The sequence below is a fragment of the Heteronotia binoei genome, chromosome 5 (assembly GCF_032191835.1).
Source record: "Heteronotia binoei isolate CCM8104 ecotype False Entrance Well chromosome 5, APGP_CSIRO_Hbin_v1, whole genome shotgun sequence".
Taxonomy (NCBI): domain Eukaryota; kingdom Metazoa; phylum Chordata; class Lepidosauria; order Squamata; family Gekkonidae; genus Heteronotia; species Heteronotia binoei.
In genome coordinates this window covers 83,925,755-83,949,152 of record NC_083227.1, presented here as the reverse complement: position 1 = coordinate 83,949,152, position 23,398 = coordinate 83,925,755, and positions in this window count along the sequence as shown.

Sequence of the window (23,398 nt, the reverse complement as noted above, 5' to 3'; positions counted from 1 at the left end):
TGGACCTGACAGATCCTGGATCTTGGACATACCCCAGATAGCATATGCACTTTCTGAGGTCTATGGAATCTGTGAGCAATTTATCCCTCACAAACAATATATAATTGTTCAGACATGGGAAGGGAGGATATGCTAGGTGCCTCCCGAGAACAATTGAACCATAGTTTTGTGTACCCAATTCTGTCCTCAGCGAAAAGGGTTACTTACTGCATTATGCATGTGTAGAAAAGATTGGGTGTGATGGCTCATGACCTCTGTGTACAGCGGGAGCTCATGTTTGTAAAGTACATTGTCATGGAATGACATGGAGTCAATCTCTTAGTCTTGTTCTGCACATAGGCTAAAAGACCAAAGGGCAAACTGTGAATGGTACAGAGATATGTTTTCTCTGCAGGGGCCCTTCCCCAGTTTCAACTAAAGATATGCAATCCCATCTGAATGATGATGTGCGCAGGTTAGGAACTTTTTCTTGTTTTTGTACTGTTCTCTAAGCATTCAGATTATTATTATTGATTATTTGTTTGTTTTTTTATTATTGGTTGATTGTTTATTGATTATTTGTTTGTTTGTTTTTAGGGACAGAGGCACTTCTGGTATGCAAGAACTAGGCCATGCCCTGGAACTTTAAACTGAACCAAGACAGGAGCCAGTACAATTGTCACAGCTTTGCTGGGATGTGTGTTTGCAGATCTGTGCTTTTCAATAGCAGAGTTACCAGCTGGGGACTCATAATGAATCTTAGGGGGATAAACAATTTGGAAATCCCACTCCTCCAAATTCTCAGTGGCTTGAACATACTGATTTCTCCTTCCTCTTCCCTTTTCCCTTTAACAGCTGCTGTTAACACTAGGTCACTTCTGGAGCTTGTTCAGTCTGCAACAGGCTGGGTTTTTTCATTGTTTTTTTTCAAAAACTATCTTTCTACATAGCTGAGGAGCCCACCAGTTAGGTAGAGGACCCTTCATTACCTGTGAGCAGACCCATGATACAGCTTTCATTACTTGCACAGGGGCCAAAGAGTTTATTGTTAGGTATAGTGATTGCATGTTGCAGCAGATGGTGTTTCAGCTGAAAACATGGATGATGCCAAATCCTGATCCTCAAAGAAGAGCTGCAGTCAGAGGATTATATCTAGTTAATGAATGGTGCTTTGGGGCACAGTTACTACCCATTCATCCGACTCCCGTGCTAGCTGGAGGGAGAACACACCCAAGCTGCAAACTTCAGTAAACCCAGAATGGGTTCACCTCATCGATTTAATTTATTATCTCAATCAGAGAGAGATTTTTAATGGATTTTTTTATTCTACAGATGAAAGAGATGGGAAAGATGAAATACTGCTCTGGTCTGAATTCAAAATACAGAGACCATTAATTTCATATTGAACATGGTCGACAGTCGAACTTAACTTGTTCAGCAGCGCTGATTAGATGTGAGCTGATTACTAAGGACTGTTTGGTTTGGTACCAAACAACTCAATAAATACTCAATACTGGATAAATTTGCATTAGGTTTTTCTAAGCTGAACATGAACTGAAATATTAATTACTAATATTAAACATTAACATTGCTAAGGAATATTTTGATGAATAAATGTTTGTATTTTTAAAAATCATTTTTATGACTGATTTATATTATTTGTGACTGATTTAGCTGTGTAACACCATGCAGAATCTTTAACAATGGCAAGGGAGGATCCACGTGGCAGTTTTCCCTATGCTTTCCTTGCCTCAGCCCCTTATGCCACCAATATTGCACTAATATTTAAACAATCTGTTGCCACAATCAACCAGCTTGTCTGAATTCCCAGCTCTCATTGAAGCAGCTCTTGTTTTATCTCAGCAAAAAGAGCTGCAGACTTACTTTATTCTTTAATGAAAGCTGGGGATTCAAAGAGATTGTGGCAATAGATTTGTTAGAACACCAGTGCAAATTAGTATGATAGCAATTGCTGATTTAAAAAAAAAACCCTGGAAAATCTATTCAGTAGTACGAGAGAGAAGCAACCTTTAAACAATTACTTGTTAAGTGGAGTAAAGGTACATCAAGGGGGAACTAGAACTCAATCCAGCTGTGTGAGCAGGTTCATCCACAAAAAGTTGATGGCACTGTTGTGCAGTGTTAGAAAGGAACATGGTGAAGCTATCTGGTTGAACAGCCACGAGCTGGCCAACCAACATATAAGCAGTCTGCTGAAAAACCAGTTCACTGTGACTCACAAGCAGGATGTGAGCCAAACCAGTATTGATCTGAGCAGTTTGAAGATCCCTGGTTCCCAGTACCTTGCTCTTTATTGGTAATTGCCTAGGTAATGGCAGTATTTAGTTAGTCTGGATGATGGGCTCAGTGGTTAACAGTGGCCAGCCAAATTATTTTTCAGGAAAGACTTCTTTGCATATGGCAACTTCATTATGGGCTGTACTTGTTTAATGGTTTCTTGTCATGCAACTGATAGACAGAGAAATGCTATCAGAACAAGAGTGGCATCTATAGGGCTGGCATCAGAAGTAAACAAAGAAGCTTTTTTGTCAATGTGCAGTACTAAAGGATATTAATATGCATGCATGTAAAGTTGGCAGTACCTCCCCACTAGGTGCCAGATTCAAATGCCAGCAACAAGGGAGACTTTGTAGCTTTGGATTTGAAGTGTAGGACTTGGATTTGAAGTGTAGGTCTTCATCAGTAGTACTGTGACATTCAGGGATAAATAGCAATATTTTAGAAGGCATGACCCTCAAAATAAAAAAAGCCCACAATTTTAAGAGCCCATCTCCTCTCCCGTTTTTCCCCCCTAGAGATTGACTTGGCAAGTCCACTCATGTGCCAAGTTTAGAGAAGCACTCAGAGGCAATTCCATCTCCAACCACAATTGTTGAAATATGGAGACTTCACAAAAGCCCAGGGATCAGCAACTTTCAGAAGGGTTGTAAAACCTTTATTTGGAGCTGGGGATATTTTTGTAATGAGGTTTTGATGTATGTTGCTGTTGTTTCATTTGATTGTATGAGAGTTCTTTTATGTGCTCTTTTTAAAATTGCAACCTGCTACATGCCTCAAGGATGGGATGGGCTAGCAATATGAAGTGTTCCGTCTCTAAAGTTGTGAGTTAATTTTCTTGCCTGGTCTTACCTTCTGTGCAAAAATCTCATTTCCTGACTGAAGGCTGCATTGGCTGCATGGTGCCTGCTGGGGAAAGGACTTGGAGGCACAAGGAGGGTGAGGTGCCACTGGTACTTGGCAGAGATGTAATTAAGGGAGCCACCTCTGCACAGAGAAAGGCCATCATCTCTTCTGTTCCCTTTAATTTTCTTGCTCTACACTAACTTTAACCCAATTAGGGCTGCTGGAGGCTTTGCTTGGCACTACTGCTGACCTCCAGGCTCCTCCTTTCCTCGTGTTCTGCTCACCCCTTTGCCTCCACTGAGTTGCTTGTCTGCATGAGGGATTTACTGATGCTTTTGCATGCTTTATATTTAAAGGCTTAGTACAGAGTCACCTAGTCTCAGCAGACTGAGACAGAAGGAGCCTCCACTTTGCTTGCCTATAGAGGGGTCCTCTGAGAACACCTTCCTTTCTTTTGTACTCAAACTAAAGATGCAAGATGAAAACCATACACAGGTGACAGTAACTGCATCTTTTGCAGTCCTCAAACTTGGGCAGTGCTCTTAACATTTTTTATTTCAATTTAAAATACGATTATTCACACCTGAAAGTCTCAAGGGGGCTTACCAGCTATAATAAAATAAACCCACAAAATGAAGCAAAGAACAAAATAAAACAACAGCTATAGAAGCATATCAGGAAATAATAAATACCAAAGTGCAATAGGCAGCAGGAATAAGTATATTTTAGTTCCAAAAGGCAGGGGCAATGGGGGGTAATATGGTGAGGCAGGAGCACTAAGGAAGCAAAATTTAGCTCCCCTTGCCTGTGACATTTCCATGATGATCCATCCTGAACTGATTTAAGAAGAAAAAAATGGCCTCTTGAAAGGCTATTACTGATCAGAGAACTGGCAAGGGGGGAGTTAAACCGCTTTCCCTAGTGTTGTGGCCCCCACCTACTGCAAACCTCTTCTACAGTCTGTTTGCAGCTAAAGTACTTCTCTGTGATGTGTATCTGGATCCTCAGTATATAGCTATGAGACTTGAAAACATTTATATGATAACAATAAGGATATTGTTGTCTCTGCTGACTTTGCAAATTGGAATGACATTCCTCTGAACCTTTCAGATAATTTCATGGAATTGTTTTGATTTTTTTTTTTTGTTCTCAATCCAGGATGACTTTTTCCCCCAGTCAGCTGAACTTGTGCCTAGTGAAGCAGTTGTTTGAGTTGCTCAGCTCACTCTCAGCATAAATCACCCACATGTTCAAGTTGAGTTTAATAGTAATACAACCTTGTATGTCATCACCAGAAACCATTGCTTATGCTTACAGTAACCACTAATTGAAATTTTATATGGAGTTGCCAAGCTCCAGGAGGGGGGGAAGGATCTATCAGAATTACAACTGATCTCCAGACTACAGAGACCTGTAGATTAATTCAGAACAGCACAACTTTCAACCAACAAAGTATGAAGAGACAAGAGGAATACAAGAAGAAGACAAGTAATATAAAGGGGGGGGGGGGGACAGGAGAGCAATCCTGTTTAGGCATCTTAAATCCATTGGAATGCTACAGATGGTAGTTTTGTCTAAAAGGTTCTGCTCGGACTCAGGATGCAAAATCTCAGTTTCCTTTCTTGGGAAGTACAGCTGTGCTTCCCTGCCATAGGGCATCTTGCTGGATGTCTCATTAAGCTCAAATAACAGTTGGCTGTAAGCTGTGCCTACTTCATGTCCCAGGAGAATCTCCGTTTTGGCATTGTCTCTCTGGCTATCATTCATAATGCCTTCATCACAAGGACTCAGGTCTGCCTGCCAGTGTTGAATCAGCATATTGGCATGCTAGAACTGTGTATGGAGCCCATAAATGAAGCAGCTAGATGTACTCTTGATTGCCGGAGGTATTACCCTAGGATAGCTCTTGGCAACTCTCACTTTAAAGCAGTTCTAGACTAGTTGGATGCAGGGGAACAAGGTTTAGAGCAGATTTAAGGTTAAAATCCTCAACAGGTAACCTTGAAATGTATTCCTGGGCCATTAGCAGCTGCACAGAGGATAGAAGGCTTAACAGATACAATTTCTTTCATTTCTGCAGTGCTGCAAGGGGCGGGGAAATCTTACTTGACAGGTATCACTCAGAAATTGTTACTTCAAACTGCTGAGTGCTCAAAGTACTCCACATACTTGATCAGAAGGTGGAAATGCTGTTTTTAAGTAAAATATCTGAATTCTAACAGAATCCATTGTACCACAATTGACAAAGCTCATGGATCTTTGTCAGTCTCTCAAAAGTATATTGGGCATGCAGCCTTGATTCAGACTAGAACCACATGATAAAGGAAGAGGGGGTTCAGCTCCTATTTGGTTTTGCTAATTGAAACCGAACACCCTACAGTTAGCATTTTAAAGAAAAAAAAGATGTGTTCTTTGATAATCAACCTCATTTGCTTTAAAATGCAGCTAAGGATGTAGGAAGCATGATTTCAGTTAGTGAGACTGAGTCCCCTTTGCTCTTCCTATGTGGCCTAATCTGGAGGGTAGCTGCACGTTTGCACCATTCACCTAGTACAGACCTACAATAGTCTGTGAGCTTCATCTATTTTGGCTCCAAACATGAAGTAAAGTATTAGCAAAAATAAAAACTAAGGGATGATAATCAGAAGCCAACTGTCCCTTGTCCTCACCATTGAGACAGCAGAAAGAGTGATGATATATGCAGGCTGCCTGCAGATTCAGCTTTCAGAAGTTTTTCCCTTCATGAGAAGACTTAACCTTATTTATTTATTTCTTCCCAAAGAGGACCCAAAGCAGCTCGCATTATTCTCCTCTCCTCCATTTTATCTTCATAACAACCCCATGATATAGATTGGGCTGAGAGAGTATGACTGGCCCAAGGTCACCCATTGAGCTTCCTCTACAAAGTGAGGATTCGAACCTGGTTCTCTCAGATCCTAGTCTGACACTCAAACCACTATACCACGATTGCAACGATTGTGGCAAAAACTAGCGGCTTCTAATATTGATAAAAGGCTGCTATTTCTTATTCGTGGACTCCATGAAGAATCATTTCTTAGAGTGAGATGTAATATGCAGGGATTACTTACAGAACCAATAAAAACTCAGAAGGGTGTAAGACAGGGTTGCCTTTTGGCCCCCATCCTATTTAACTACTATATCAGTGATATGGTGGAACATATGACTGATACTAAATTTCACCCCCCAAAGCTGGCTCTTCGCCATCTTTCAGTACTGCTATATGCAGACGATGTGGTACTGTTATCTAGAACACCTATTGGGTTGCGGAGAGCATTAGACAGCTTTGTTAAGTACTGCGAAAATGAACGGTTGGTAATAAACTTTGAAAAAACAAAAGTGATGGCATTTGGCAAAAAAGCCAAGAAGAGGTATTGGACTATGAAAGGGAAAAAAATAGAACAAGTAACAAAATTTACTTATTTGGGAATGGTAATTCAGAATACAGGTGCCTATACTGAACATTGTAATATGAGGGTGGAGAAAGCGGAGAAAACAATGTACGCTATCCTGAGATTTTTTCGCTCTAAGGGGGCCTTCTATGTTCCGGCAGCACTGAAACTGTTCCAATACAAAGTGTTAACACAATTGCTCTATGGTATTAACCTGGGCATTTCGGCTAAAAAACTGAAGGCTCTCGAGAAAGTGCAATCTAAATTTCTTCGTAACGTTTTGCAGCTTCCGCCAGGTGTGTCAAATGCCCTTTTGCGTTTAGAAACTGGGCAAATGAGAATTGAGGCCAGAATTATGTTATCTTCGGCATATCAATGGCTAAGGATCCATAAAAACAAAAAAGGCCTCTTCCCTTTAATAACTCAAGACCCCTATAGGCCAAGGTGGCTGCAATTGGTCAGAAGCAACTTAGAAAGTATAGGATTCTCACTTGAAAACCTCTTGGCGCAGAGCTATGCCAAAGCAAAAAGTATTATCAAACAAAGAATCTGCGATATAGAGAGACAAAGGGATCTAGAACAGGCCCCCTCTTTTTTAGCATCTACTGAGACCAAATATGTTATGAGGACGGCCAAGTACTTTTTTTATTTGGAGGTACCAGCCCACAGAAGAGCCTTTACGTTGGCTCGATGTGCAGCCATGCCCTCAAAGGTGCTAGAAGGGAAATATAGAAAAGTCCCGTATGAAGACCGACGCTGTCCTTGTGCTATGGGAGAGGTGGAGTCGATGACCCATATGTTTTTTCGATGCCCTTTCCACCAAGTACAGAGGAATAGGTTTGTTTCCCCGTTTGTAGTTAAACCAATGGCAGACGCGGATGAGGCATGTTTGGAGAAACTTTTGGTGGATGCAAGTCCAACTCTCTCTAGACAGATAGCCAAATTTTGCCATTATCTTGTGAAGTTCCATACTAAGAAACAAGAAACTGCATGTCTTGTATGACCTCTTGGAATTTTAGTTTATAAATGTTTTTATATACTCTGATTTAAAGGATTTATACAAATTGGAACTGACTTGAATTTTAAAATTGGTTAAATTATATTTTAGTTATCTTGGATTGTATAGGTGGGGAAATGTTCAAGTATTTTATGTTTTTTTAGGAGGGTATTTTATACTATCTTAGGTATTTTAGGAGGGTTTTATATGATGTGTTGTAGTTTTTATATTGGTCTATGACTGTAATAAAGTTCATTCATTCATTCACCACTATACCACACTGGTTCTGAGAGAAATCTGGCTTCTTCTTGGATAGGGTTACCAATTGCCTGGCAAATAAAACATCCTCTCCAGGGCTTTTTTTGTAGAAAAAGCCTAGCAGGAACTCATTTGCATATTAGGCCATACTCCCTGACATCACCATGGTTTCACACAGGCTTTTTTTGTGGAAAAAGCCCAGCAGGAACTTATTTTCATATTAGGCCACACACCCCGACACCAAGGCAGCCGGAACTGACATTAAGGCAGCCAGAACTGCATTCCTGTGCATTCCTGCTTAAAAAAAAGTCCTGGTCCTCTCCCTTTAGCAGAGGCTTTACCTCATGCCATGAAAACCTTCAGCTGACCATTTTTGCACATTTACCCTCAATTAAAGGGTCAGGACATTTTCTTCCAGGCTGTAGAAGGAGGAAGCAAGAGAGGACTGTGAGGCTAGTATATGAGGACACCCATCCACTCCTTTCCCTTCTTTTCCTGCTTCCCCCCCTTTTGGATGAGTAAAAATTGGGAGCGGTGTTGTGTGGTATTCACACCTGGTGCTCACCTTGCATATAAGACAGTCATTGTGCCTGAGGGTTAAGTAAAGAATTTTTTTACTCAATATAGGTATTCTCAAGATGAAGCCTCTGACAGAAGGATAGAAAGCCACTTGAACTAGGGTAGAAGCTTGGAAAGTCTGGAGTGGGAGGACTCTGTTAGTTTCCTTTATGTAAAAGTCAGCTTCTCTGCTTGTCCTTTTCTTAAAGTAAAAATCAAGATGCATTTTCAAGAACACTAATGATCATTCAGGAACCTTTCCAGCTTCAGATAATGTGCATTACCACCATGTACTGATAGTGCTTTTTCCATTTGAAATGTCAGCACCTTCTCCGACCAGTGCAAGATAAGATGCTTCCCTACAGGGTGCCCCACATTTATAGCATTATCTGTCCACCTGCTTGCTCTACTGCCACTTCCATTGCTCAGTATCCTCCCACTTTGGTCTCTGGTGAAACTGAAGCTGGGGGAGCATTGTCACTTTAACAAATGCCTATTTCTTCCTCTTTCCCTCCTGTTTTTGTTTCTAGTGAAACTGACTGAAGTCTTTTCAGTTTCACCATGCCTCCTCAATTAATTTTATTAATTAAAGTAATGTGCAACCAACCCTGATCTGCACATATGACTTTCTGAAGGGGCGGGGGGAAAGCTAGCAAAACTGACAGGGTTCTTCTTGACCAATCTTGTCTTTTTCTAAGCAGACTGAATGAACCATGAAGGAAGGAAAGCCAGTGTGGTGTAATGATTAGAGCAGGATTTGAGAGACCCAGGTTCAGATCTGCCATGGAGTTTGCTGGGCAACCTTGGGTCAACGACACTCTTTTAGCCTAATCTACCTTGCAGGGTTGTTGTGAGGACTAAATGCAGAAGGGGAGAATGGGTCTTTCTTGGAGGAAGGGTGAGACTAAAATGCACAAAATAAATAAATGGTCATGCCACAGATGCCTTTGTTCATAGCAAGAAATTGCATAAGCGGGAGGTCTCTGTTAATAGTTACTAACAGGATACTTCAGTCACGAAGATGTTAGACTATGAAAAAGTCATTCCTAAACATGTACTTTGTGGGGAAAATGGCAGGAAAGGATAGAAAATGTACTTCATAGACAGCTAACTATTCATAGGAGATTCCCCCTCCCCCCCCCCAAAAAAAAACCCCAAGAAGGCACAAATGCAATTGTAAATTCACACTCCTAAATGTTTATCTGTTCATTCCATAACCGGATATAAGCACATTCAGAACTACTTTTCTGTCTTTTGTACATGCATACTACCAGTTGGAGAAAGGCTTGACAGTGTTTTAATTGGCATGTGTGAAAATTTAATTTTGTGTCGTTGTAACAGATCTGTGGAAGGCACAATCTGTTTGAGAACATCAACATTGTCATGAATTGGAAGCCTCTTTCTATTTAGAAAGTTCTGAGTTCTGGTGCTTGAAAATGGATGTGTGTGAGAGTGTAAGGGTTCACACTACACTAATGCATTCACACTACACTAGCTAATGCATTTTACATCTGGATTTTCGCTATTCTTACACGGTAAAAATCTGGATGTAAAACACTTTAGTTAGTGTAGTGTGAATGGACCCTAATAGTCACAGCTCAAAGTTCTGTGGACTTCTGGAGGTCATATGTATATAATGTGAAAAAATTGTTATTATTATGTTTGCTATTATATGTGGGGTTTTTTAAAGATTCTTTAATTCATTTATAGTCCACATTCTCTATGAGACTCAAAGTGGATCACAAAATATAAAAAGCATTTCTATCAGGTAGCATAAGACATCCAATAAATAATGAAATAGAACTAGGATTACAGAAAACAATGCAAAAATGTCTAAGTGGATTGTAGTGTTAGAAGACAATGCTTTAAAAGCAATGTAATAACACAGTAAACATTGTAATAGACTACTATCTTTTGTTGTTCAGTCGCACAGTCGAGTCCGTCTCTTTGCAACCCCATGGACAAAGTCACGCCAGGCCCTCCTGTCTTTCATCATCCTCCAAAGTCTGCTCAAATTCGTTTTTGTTACATCAGTAAAGCTGTCCAACCATCTCATCTTTTGCTGTCCCCTTCTTCTTTTGCCTTCTGTCTTCCTAGCATCGGGATCTTCTCCAGGGAGCGCTCCCTTCTCATTTGGTGGCAAAAGTATTTGAGCTTCAGCTTCAGCATTTGACTTTCCAGGGAACAGTCTGGGTTGATTTCCCTTAGGACTGACTGATTTGATCTTCTTGCAGTTCAAGGGACTCTCAAGATTCTATCTTCAGCACCACAGCTCAAAAGCATCTATTCTTCTGCGCTTGGCCTTCCTTATGGTCCAGCTCTCACAGCCATACATTACTACTGGGAATACTATCACTTTGACTATACGGACTTCTGTTGGCAGGGTGATGTTTTTACTTTTTATTATACTGCCCAGGTTCACCATAGCTGTCCTCCCAAGGAGCAAATGTCTTTTAATTTCATGGCTACTGTCACCATCTGCACTGATCTTGGATCCCAGAAATGTGAAGTCTGTCACTACTTCCATATCTTCCTCTTCTATTTGCCAAGGTGTGATGGAGCCAGATGCCATGATCTTAATTTTTTTGATGTTGAGTTTCAAGCCTACTTTTGTGCTCTCCTCTTTCACCCTCAACAAGAGGTTCTTTAGGTCCTCCTCACTTTCTGTCATCTGCATATCTGAGGTTGTTGACGTTTTTCCCAGCAATCTTAATTCCGGCTTCTGCTTCATTCAGGCCAGCATTCCACATTATGTACTCTGCATATAAATTAAATAAGCAGGGTGACAATATACACCCCTGTCGAACTCTTCCTATTCTAAACCAATCAGTTGTTCCATATCCCATTCTGACAATTGCTTCTTGACCTTTGTACAGGTTTCTCAGGAGACATGTGAGGTGGTCTGGTACTCCCATCTCTTTAAGGATTTGCCACAATCAAAGGCTTTGGCTTAGTCAATGAAACAGAAATAGATGTTTTTCTGATACTCCTGTGCTTTCTCCATAATCCATCGAATGTTGGCAATTTGATCTCTAGTTCCTCTACCTCTCTGAAACCCAGCTTGAACTTCTGATAGTTCCCGATTGACTGCTGAAGCCTAGCTTGTAGGATCTTTAACATGACCTTGCTGGCATGTGAAATGAGTGCAATGGTGCGATAGTTTGAACATTCCTTGGCATTACCCTTTTTAAAGATTGGAATATAAACTGATCTTTTCCAATCCTGTGGCCACTGTTGCATTTTCCAGATTTGTTGACATAATGTGTGCATCACTTTAACAGCATCATCTTTTAGGACTTTGAATAGCTCAATTGGGATACCGTCATCTCCGCTCGCTTTGTTGTTAGTAATGCTTTCTAAGGCCCATTTGACTTCACCCTCCAGAATGTCTGGCTCAAAGTCAGTGATTTCACTGTCATGGTTGTCAAGGACATTGAGATCCTTCTTGTATAACTCTTCTGTGTATTCTTGCCACCTCATCCTGATCTCGTCTGCTTCTGTTAGGTCCCTACTGCTTTTGTCCTTTATCATGGCCATTTTTTCACGAAACGTTCCCTTGATTTCTTCAATTTTCTTGAAGAGATCTCTTGTCCTTCCCATTCTATTATTTTCCTCTATTGCTTTGCATTGTTCCTTCAGGAAGGCCTTCTTATCTCTCCTTGCTGTTCTCAGAAAATCTGCATTCAGTTGGGTGAATTTTTCCTTTTCACCTTTGCCTTTCGCTTTCCTTCTTTCCTCAGCTATTTGTAAAGCCTCATCAGACAGCCACTTTGCTTTCTTGCATTTCTTTTTTCTTTGGGATGGTGCTGATTGCTGCCTTCTGTACAATGTCATGAACCTCCGTCCATAGTTCTTCAGGCACTCTGTCTATCAACTCTAGTCCCTTAAATCTATTCTTCACCTCCACTGTATATTCATAAGGGATATGATCAAGGTCAAACCTGAATAGCCTAGTGGCTTCCCCAGTTTTCTTCAGTTTAAGCCTGAATTTTGCAATGACTAGGTCATGATCTGAGCCGCAGTCAGCTCCAGGTCTTGTTTTTGCTGAGTGTAAGGAGCTTCTCCATCTTTGACTGCAGAGTATATAATCAATCTGATTTCTGTGTTGCCCATCAGGTGATGTCCATGTGTAGAGTCACCTTTTAGGTTGTTGGAAGAGGGTGTTCACTATGACCAGCTTGTTCTCTTGACAAAACTCTATTAGCCTTTGCCCAGCTTCATTTTGTTCTCCAAGGCCAAACTTGTCAGTTGTTCCCATTACCTTTTGACTTCCCACTTTGGCATTCCAGTCCCCTATGATGAGGAGGACATCTTTTTTTGGTGTTAATTCTAGAAGGTGTTGTAGATCTTCATAGAACTGGTCCATTTCAGCCTCTTCTGCATCAGTGGTTGGGGCATAGACTTGGATTACTGTGATATTGAATGGGTTGCCTTGGATACGGACCGAGATCATTCTGTCATTTTTGAGATTGTATCCCATTACTGCCTTCTTCACTCTCTTGTTAACTATAAAGTCCACACCATTTCTTCTACAGGACTCTTGCCCACAATAATAGATGTAGTAATCCTCTGAGTTAAATTCACCCATTTCGGTCCATTTTAGTTCACTGATTCCCAAGTTGTTGATGTTCAGTCTTGCCATCTCTTGTTTGACTACATCCAGCTTACCTTGATTCATAGATCTTACATTCCATGTTCCAATGCGGTATTGTTCTTTGCAGAATCGGACTGTTCTTTCACCATCAGACACATCCACAGCTGAGTGTCCTTTCGGCTTTGGCCCCGCCACTTCACTCTTTCTGCGGTTACTTGGACTTGCCCTCCGCTCTTCCCCAGTAGCATATTGGGCACCTTCTAACCTGAGGGACTCATCTTCCAGTGCCATATCTTTTAGCCTTTTGTTACTGTTCATGGAGTTTTCTTGGCAAGGATACTGGAGCGGTTGCCATTTCCTTCTCCAGTGGATTGCATTTTGTCTGGGTTCTCAGCTGTGACCTGTCCATCTTGGGTGGCCCTGCATGTCATAGCCCACAGCCTCACTGAACTGCTCAAGCCCTCTCGCCACATCAAGGCAGCAATCCATGAGATTGCTTATCTTATTCCTCTATAAAAGTGACCTCCTGAGCTGTTCCATTATATTGCAATTCTAATTTATTTATAAAAATGTCCTCCTGAACATTTCTGCTCTGCACATTTTGCAGAATGACAGAAACACAAGAGCTTCTTCCTACCCTGGATCATCCAGTTCCTGCCATTTAGCAGGGGCTATAACCCACATCCTTTATGGGAAGGGGTTATAACCCACATCCTTTATCTAATATAGATATTACAAATAAATTAACATATGGACATTTCATGCTCAACACAGAAAAAAGACAGCCATACATACACAGGAACAGAATAATTATATGTATTGTATATTTCATAAATTTACAGGAGCTCTGAGCAGATACTGTGAAATTCAACAGTTGTTTCCTGCCTATTAGATACTGTATGTTTCATTCCTTAACGTTAAACAAAGATCCTCAGTTTAAGTCTGGATATACAGGGGTAAGCATTTCACTGGTGTTGCAATACTAGCCTTTCTGCCACAATTGTAGTTCTCAGACCTCAGAGTTGATGTGAGCTTAATTATCGGATGGTAGCCTAGTGCAAGAGTATTCATGGTACACCATTAGGATGTGTCTGAGGATAAATTTAATTCTGTCTTCTACCACTTTCCAGGAAGAACTATAATCTCATAACCACCACAATAGGCATTTGTTTGGAGGTTTCTCCTGACCACACCACCAACATGTTTTTTTAAGCTAGTGTTGTAGTATCAAACTAGATTGTTATATTTCCCAATTGCAAACAGAGAGTTCTTTTATCCCATATTCTATTTAATGTGGTGTTTCCTAGTAGATGACCAGATTTCCATTATCCAGGATTTAATCTGGCACTTTGGAGCCAATTATGGAGGAGGAATAGGGTTTATGTATTTTTACTGAAGCATGACCTGGAAAAATAATGTTGATCCCATACTAGCTACTTTCCCTATTAACTTTCCCATAAAACCTGTATTTGAAGAAGCACATTCTTGTTTGGTTCAGGCTTTGTGCTGTGCTATAAAGTTGACTCTGTACTTTTTGGTTCCTTATAGTGGTAAACTCTCATAAAACAGGACATTTCTGAAAGGCAGAGACAGTCCTTTGTTTTGAGCTCCTAGCCACCAACTCCAGACAGATTTTGCTCTTAGAGAAATGTTACATTCCCACTCTAGGCCTGAAGCCAGATCCAAAGGTCTTGGCAGTCTCAGCCATTCCTAGTTTAATTCAGTCCCAGCTTTTAATTAGGACAGGCTGCCCTTCCTTTGTTAATCCTGTTTCTGAATGGGAGGCTACTTCAGATTGGAGGAAGGCCAGAAGGTTCTGTTGATCACATAATGTAGAGCTCTGCGTGCATTTGTGCATATGTGTGAATATGTATATGCATGGTTACCAGGGCTGCCAACCTTCAGGTGGGATAAACACACCAGAGAGAATTACAGAAACAGGCAGAACACTGAATTTATACCTGTGAACAAAAAACTAGAGCAAATGTATAAATCTGTATGAAAAACCTTTATAAATCCTTACCTCTGCTTCTACCAAAGAATATTCATTATGCATATTGTTGTGTTTGGCATTTGTCCCGGAAAGTACAGCACAACGCACTTGTGGGCGGTGCCTGGAAGGGACGAATGCAGCCCACCTATGACGACCAGTGGTGGGAAGTTTAACTGGCCAGGATTAGACCTGACCAGGAAGAAGGTTGTTCCTGGCCCCAACATGTTGTCTTTGTGATGTACTCGCTAATAAAGCATGTTGCCATCTGAACGTCTCTGACTTCAGTACATTACACTGGCGACGAGGATGGGATTCCGGTGAGCAGAGAGCAGCCTCCAGCCGCCCACAAGCCCTGCGATCCGAGCTCTAGTGCTTTCGCAGCCGAGGTCATGGCTACTGCTCCCAGACAAACCCTATCGGCATTCGACGTCACCCGGCCCGACTTATGGGAATCATGGGTTGACCAGATCAACTACTACACAGAGCTGCACAAAATGGAGGCAGCAGAGAAGAAAGCGCTTCTCCTGAGTTCATGCGGGGTGGAGACCATCCAGCTGATGAAGCGACTCATCACACCGACCACCCTCGCAAGGGCCACCTACGACCAGCTGGTCAAGGCGATGGCTAACCACATGGCGCCACAGCCATCCTGTCTCACACACAGGCACGCGTTCTACATGAGACAGCAGAGACAAGCTGAATCCTGAGGACTCAAGAACACAGGAAAATCAGTCACCTGGCCATCTTAGCACATATAACTGCCTTGGAAAGAAAATATGAACTGAAAACTGTTATCAGAACCCAGTCATTCATGTCTCTTTGAAACTCTTCAAAACATAGGTGATACCCTCCCTCTTCCTTTCCCTGTCTAGTCTGTTTGTAGTGTGTTCCAAAGTCTGTCCGTTATATGAGAAGAAGGATTTCTTTATGCCCAGTTATTGTTGCATAATCAGTTTTGTTCATTCTTATGGTAGGGGAAAGTTGGAGTAAGGAGAAGCCCCTGATTTTCTTAACCTTATGTATACTGATTGCTCTCAAGAATCATGTTCCCCATTTGTTTTCTTTCTGGGGGTTGATGGGGTACTTTTGTCATTAAATCCTGGAGCCATTTCCCTCAGTATTTGTTTATGAGAGACATCTCTTTTGTCTCTGTTGTTTGAACATTTGCCACAGTTTGAGCTGGGCAAGCTAAAATTCCCCAGATGCCACCCTCCATGAAGTGGATGAAAGCCAGACTACGACAGGGTAACTTGGATTGCCCTTCTTCTGTCCATTCATCTGTTTCCTCTTTACATTCTTTTTTTAAACTCATGCACTTCAGGACTAATGACAGAAAAAAGAGTCTTCTGTTTTGTCTATGTTAAGTCACACCTTATTTTATTTACTTAGGAAAGTGAGAAGCACTATTACATCCACGAACACTATTACATCTACTCTTTGGGCAGCATGATGATTGATTTGGCGGGGAGGGTGGGATACAAATAAAATAAATAAATAAATAAAATAATGAAGAGGTATGATAAATTTGGTCTCCACTATTGAAGGAATTTAGAATTTGCTGTTCAGAAAGTTAGGCACTGAATAAAAATAGAGTTTTGAGAACGCTCTCTTCAATATGGGGCAATCTCTGAATGCCCAGGCTTTTTTTTTTTAAGCAATGCAGACACCAGGGATTGAGTGAATAGTTACACAAGTTTAATCTCCTTCCATGTGAACACTCAGACTTCAATATTTGTTTGTAACTGTTTGTAACTGAAGATGACTTGATGAAAAATTCCCCAAACAGATATTTTTTAAAATAAATCTTGATATTGAGTAGATTTATTTTACTGTAAATGAGCTCCTAGTCTTAACTAAGTCTTCCAAGAGTTTCTGTGCAAAAAACAGCACAGCCACATAAGATGTTTCTAAGATATGAGATGTCATGGAGTCTGAGCTATGGAGTGCAGTAAACACATATTGCTTATGAGACATGTATTAAAATGTATGTCAGCCAGGAACCTTTTTTGTAGTAAATGTCAAACGGGCGTTTCAGAAAAAAATACTTCTAGGGTGGCAAACCTTAACACACATTCTCCTGGTTAGTGATGAATGTGCCTGGCTTTTTTCCCTACTGCAACTGAAGGGCAGACTGAAACACCTGGAATTGACTTTTTGAGAGTCTCATGCTTTTCTTATATATAGTAATTGAATGGAGGAGGCCCAATTCAGGTTTGAATAGTGACTTGGGGAGTTCTGTCAAGACAGCACTTATGTGTAGCTCTTTCAGGTTGGGACAATGATCTGAAGGGAAGGGCTAACCCCCCTCCCCCTTCTAATCCATGGTCCCAAATAGAATCAGGGCCTATATGGCAACTAATTGGGAGGAGGGGCTTGGAAACTGGATGCATTGAACTTCCAGCATCACACATAGTTTGGCCCTAAATGCGGTTTGGAAAAGGCAATTTCCATTGGAGGAAATGCAATAGAAGGAAAAGGGTTAACACTATTGTGCTTTGATCCATATAACCCCCAAGCAATCCACTTGCATGGTGATCTTTGATCTTCCCTGGAGATGTGAGAGACTATTCATGTGCAAAGTGGGTGCTCATGCCATTGGCCCACTCTCAATGAGCATTTTAGCACTGCAGCGCCACAGGAAAACAGCTGGCCACTAAGGACTTGTTAGAATATTTTAGAATTTTAAAATAGTCAAGGCATTGGGAAGATGTGAGAGTTGTTTTGCCATCACTAATGGCATTACAGACAGTAACCAAGTAGTGTTCCTAATCTGCAACCACATTCTAATGGCAATTACAGTATCAATGGAAATGTTAGTTGCAAGAAAAGTTACATTCTCCACTCCACCCCAAATTAACCATCAAAAACTGGACAGTGTGAAAGAGGGGTCATACCTGTGCCTTTATACTGCAAAACCAAAACCTGATTATTTTTTTTAAGCCCAGAAATTAATGATTATTCTCTACACATCAGAAGCTAGTAAAGTTGTCTTCTTATGCAGGTAAAGGTTAGGCAAATGCAGGTTAAGAAAAGCACTGGCTGTTGTGTGTAAGCCCTTACACCCTCTGCTGGTTGTTCTGTGTCACATTTGCCTGTTCAGGCTGTGGGGTGATATCTTACAAAAAGTATGAACACTTGTGACTGAAGACAGGATACTACCTATGTATTGTGGCTTGCCATCTGCTTGACAGCATCACATCCCCTATCTTTGTAGTCCTAGGTGCAACCCCCACCCCCACCCGCGATGTTGTCTTTGGTAAGTTACTGTACATGGTTAGAGTTTGTCCAGTTTGGTTTGTTGGGTAGCAGAATGGCTGGCTTCACACATTTTATCCCAAGATAAGCAGTGATTTGCTCACATGGGATGACTGAATATGAGCCATGAAGTGTGTGCATTGATGTTTTTACTTGTTAGCAGTGGGTTTTCTTAAACTCATGTGTTTCTTCCCAGTCCAGCTATAAAACAAGTCTGAAATGTATTTATGATATTTATTAATTCATGTTTTGTGCCCGTCTTTCTCATAAGCATTTTAGAAATCAGAAATGAATCTACAGATTGACAAGGACAGAATGCATTTTCCCCCAGATTTCTCTAAATAAGAAATTGGATTGGTTCCATCCAAGTTTTTATTGAATGAAAAAAGGAGGACAGATTCACTTTGGACCATGCAAAGAACCATGCTGAGGGTTGTGAGGCCTTCATGGATAAAAATCACATTGGATAGGGGCTGTCATAAGAAGGGGACTTGGGTGATACTGAGTGATAACATCCAACCCATTAGCTGGCCACAATTTCCTCACAGCACTGACCCAAGAGCAGTGAAATGTGAACTATGACATAAATGCTTTTTGGTGCTGGTCTCTTGTCCTAGTAATTGCTGAATATCCCACACTGATGGATCTGGCCATCTGATTCAGTCAGTCAAATACAAAAACTGAAATATTTGCTTGCTTTGGAATACTTGAGCATTAACAGAAACTGTAATGATGAAAATGCCAGAGAACCATTGTTCATTGAGTATCATGTAGAAAAGATTTTCCTAAGAAATTAATCTTATTACTCTACCTAACCGAAAAATTCTAGTATCTCTTGATATTGCGTCTGTGAGGGAATGTAATCCTTCGTTGTACTGGAATCAGTTTTAAGGAATGTATTCTTTGAATTAGGTTCTGTAGAAAAATGGCAAAACAGCATCTAAATAATATTTATAAAAAAAATAAGATGGTGGGAATCAGTCTTTGAACATCAGGCCATGAACAATTCAATGCAGAAGACGGATTTCCTTGTTTGCTTTTATATATTACTTTGTACAACAAGGTGACTACAGTGCAAGAATGCTTCGCTAGTAGCATCAGATAGTGATTTTTTTTTCTTCCTTTCTTTACTTAATTTATATCCCCTCTTTCTCCCCAGTGGGGACCAAAAGTAGCTTACATCGTTCTCTTTTGCAATCATGGGTGGAGTTTGTGTTTTGTGTTTTCCTGATGGTCCCAGGTGCCACTCATCAACCCTATTGCTCTGATGGCCCCTTTTCATATTAAGAAGATATCATTGTATGCATTGGCATGGTGTGATATGACCCATACACAGGAGGGGAGACTCATTATCTCTGTACATTTAGGGTCACTGCAGTCCCTTTGACTATATTCAGAGCTGCCTTGTGGTTACTGGAAAACTATTAAGTCACATCTGGTTTCAAAGATTTCACTGGGCATTGCCAATCCACTTTCAAGCCTCTTTTCATAATACGTACTGGAAACTTTTAAAATTAAAGGAAATTCTTTGTGTATGTTCTATATTTTATCGAAATTTTCCTCCAGGCACTGATGCCAAAATCACATGTGTACTTCAAAGGGCTTTCATTATCACTTGGGAATCTTCCCTCAATTCAATTAATGTGCATTACCACCATTCACAAGCTATGTTTTCCACAATTTAAATGTCAACACATCACCAGCTCACAGTGGTGGAAATAATGGTCTCTCCTGCCTACCCTGTATGCTGGCTCATAGTAACTGTTTGTAACTCCAGCGCCAATGTGAGGGGCTGAGGTGGGCACCCATGATAAAAGTTCTACTATATCCACAAATTCTAATCCAGTTTACAGTTTCCATTGAAATAACACACATACACACCATTTTTCAGAAAGAGTGGAATAAAATTGGCCACAACTTTTATTACTTACAGCTGTAGTAAGACAACACAGCATGGGGTAAGGATCCTGCTCATTGACTGACCCACCTGCCAGTCGATGATCCACTGGTCCCCTTGGGATGGCAGGTTCTGGATCCGACTAGGGCAGAAATCCAGAGGTGGTCTCCCTTGCCACCTGAGTGTGAGAGTAATCCCTGGACATGCCCCTTAGCTGGACATATCAGTTGCCTCTCACACCAAGATCCCTTATTGGGATTCCCACACTCAGGAAATGGGCACACAGGCTGGTTTTCCTGAGAATGGATCCAATCCCATGCTGATACTGCCAAGATGTGATAAGAAAAAAAGCAAACAGAACCACATGCAACTCCTGCTAAACACCTAAATAAAGGGTTGTGAGGGTGGGCCAAGCTGTCTGATAGCCAAAGAGGGAGAGTGGGGGCAGCGTGGCACCCTAAATAGCCATTGGGTGGCCCCACCCCTTCAAACACCCCAGACCCAGCTAATGGGCCAGCATTGGGTCAGGCGGGCCCCAGCTTCCTGTGCTTGACCATGGCCTGCCCCTTCTACCCAGCTAAGGTAGCCACGGCTGCCCCCCTCTTCCCCCCTCCCCACAGCACTGCAAACAGAACCTGGGTGGGTCCAGGTCCTGGCTCATGAATTCGGATGTGATCTTATAATATTGTGTGCAGTTATACATTTATTTACAATTAGAGTTCTAAAAAATGGTCAGAAAAATGCAATAAAACCATAATTACATGAAAAGCTATCAACAGTATAATTAACAGCCATACAGCACAATGGGAATTAATGTGGAAGTTCCCTTTGATCATGTGTGCCTGGTAGTTATTGATGGATATATCCTTCATGAATCTAGTTGTCTTTTAAAGTCATCTTAGCCATAGGCAGTATGAATTGGTATGTCCTGCACCCCAAGCCTTAGGGAGGCCTAGGAAAAATTTCTTCCCTTCCCCTCTGAAGCTATTTGCTGCTGTTTCTGTGTTCCTTTTTCTTTGCTGAACTTGCACTATTTCCCATCCGTGCCTCAAGCACTCTGCAAACCAGAATTCTTGCATTGCAGTCCCTTGACAGGGAAGCAAAACCACAGAGGCACAATTTTCTTACTTTTGAAATATTATACCTGTTAACAGAAACCACAGAGATAACTTTACATAGGGATGAGAGGTTAAAATGTGGAAAGGTGTACAAGTGTATGGGGAAAAAGAGGATTTCACAGGCGCTTCAGATAGTTCACTGGTGACACAAAAATTGAACAATGATAGAAATGCAATCCACACAGCCATACTTTGGTCAGCTTCTCTTTCTCTTTGCTTCTGCCAAATCCAAATTGGTGAGCAGACCAGCAGAATTGGCAATTTTGCACGCTTATCAATTCATACTGGAAAAAGTCTGTGTCACAGACTCTATTTTGGTGTGCCCTTAACTACAGCATTTGCTTCTGACAGACCTATTTGCTTTGAGCAGAAGGCCTATATAGTCAAAGAAACAAAAGGAAAGAACCCCCCCCACACACACACAAATGCAGCAATAAGATCCCATATTAGCATCCTTCAGATGACATGAAAACTCTTCAGAGATCTGTGATGTAGCTAAGAAAATTCCAAGATGGTATCTTGCCTTGGCATGCTGGTAAGGACTTAAATTTAGCAATCAAGATATAAATCAGAAACTACATTTCTTTATTCTGTGTATTCTTTTACTTTTCTCTCCCCTCCCACTTTGCACTTTCCTCAGAATGTCATTGAAGAGATGTTGAACTGAGAAGTACAAATGCTGTATGCCATGACACAACAGAATTAAACAGAAAGATTTGTGTTGGATCTCAACAGATTTAGTGTCCAGGATGCTGTAATCTTGCCTAGGAAAAATCAAAGGAAAAATGATATGGGCTCAGGGAAAGTTTGCTCATTAAAGGGAGGGAGGGTATTTTCCTGCATAAATGCATGTGAATAATTATAAAATAACAGAGGAATTATAATCTGTAACAGTGATTATAGATATGAAGACAAGAGGGTAGTTGTTATTTCAAATGAATGAGCATGGGGTTCAAAGATGTGCTATTATGCATATTCTGTGTCACACATTTCCAGGCATCTTAAGACACGAGGGTGATGCATCCCTACCCATGTGAACAATGATATATGGAAAGCTGCCACCAGCATATACTGAGTTGCACTGACAGGTGAGACTGCTCACTTCCTTCCCGGAATTATGTATTTAGGTAAAAGTAATAGGACTGTGCAGAAAACCCCTCCTGGCCAAGTGTTCTTTTAAAAATCTCCATAGAGCTTTCATGCTTGTCTCCTGGATGCCTAATCTACAAAAATCCCTTGCCATCCTGGTACTGACATATTTTATTAAAGGAACCCACCCCCCACCCCCAAATTACTGAGGATCAAATTAATCCTGGCTCTTCAATCTTTTCCGGTTCAGTGACCCTCAACACCTTGGACTTGAATGATCCTATGAATTATCATCAATATTCTCCAAGCCTATTAATTCATCTCTGTTCCCAGTTCATGAATGGAGGGGAATCCACTCAGTATGAACATAAGAACATAAGAGAAGCCATGTTAGATCAGGCCAATGGCCCATCCAGTCCAACATTCTGTGTCACACAGCGGCCAAACATATATATATATATACACACACACACACACACACACACATACACACTGTGGCTAATAGCCACTGATGGACCTCTGCTCCATATTTTTATCTAACCCCCTCTTGAAGGTGGCCATGCTTGTGGCCGCCACCACCTCCTGTGGCAGTGAATTCCACATGTTAATCACCCTTTGGGTGGAGAAGTACTTCCTTTTATCCGTTTTAACCTGTCTGCTCAGCAATTTCATCGAATGCCCATGAGTTCTTGTATTGTGAGAAAGGGAGAAAAGTACTTCTTTCTCTACTTTCTCCATCCCATGCATTATCTTGTAAACCTCTATCATGTCACCCCTCAGTCGACGTTTCTCCAAGCTAAAGAGCCCTAAGCGTTTCAACCTTTCTTCATAGGGAAGGTGTTCCAGCCCTTTAATCATTCTAGTTGCCCTTTTCTGAACTTTCTCCAATGCTATAATATCCTTTTTGAGGTGTGGCGACCAGAACTGCACACAGTACTCCAAATGAGACCGCACCATCGATTTATACAGGGGCATTATGATACTGGCTGATTTGTTTTCAATTCCCTTCCTAATAATTCCCAGCATGGCGTTGGCCTTTTTTATTGCAAACGCACACTGCCTTGACATTTTCAGTGAATTATCTACCACGAACCCAAGATCTCTCT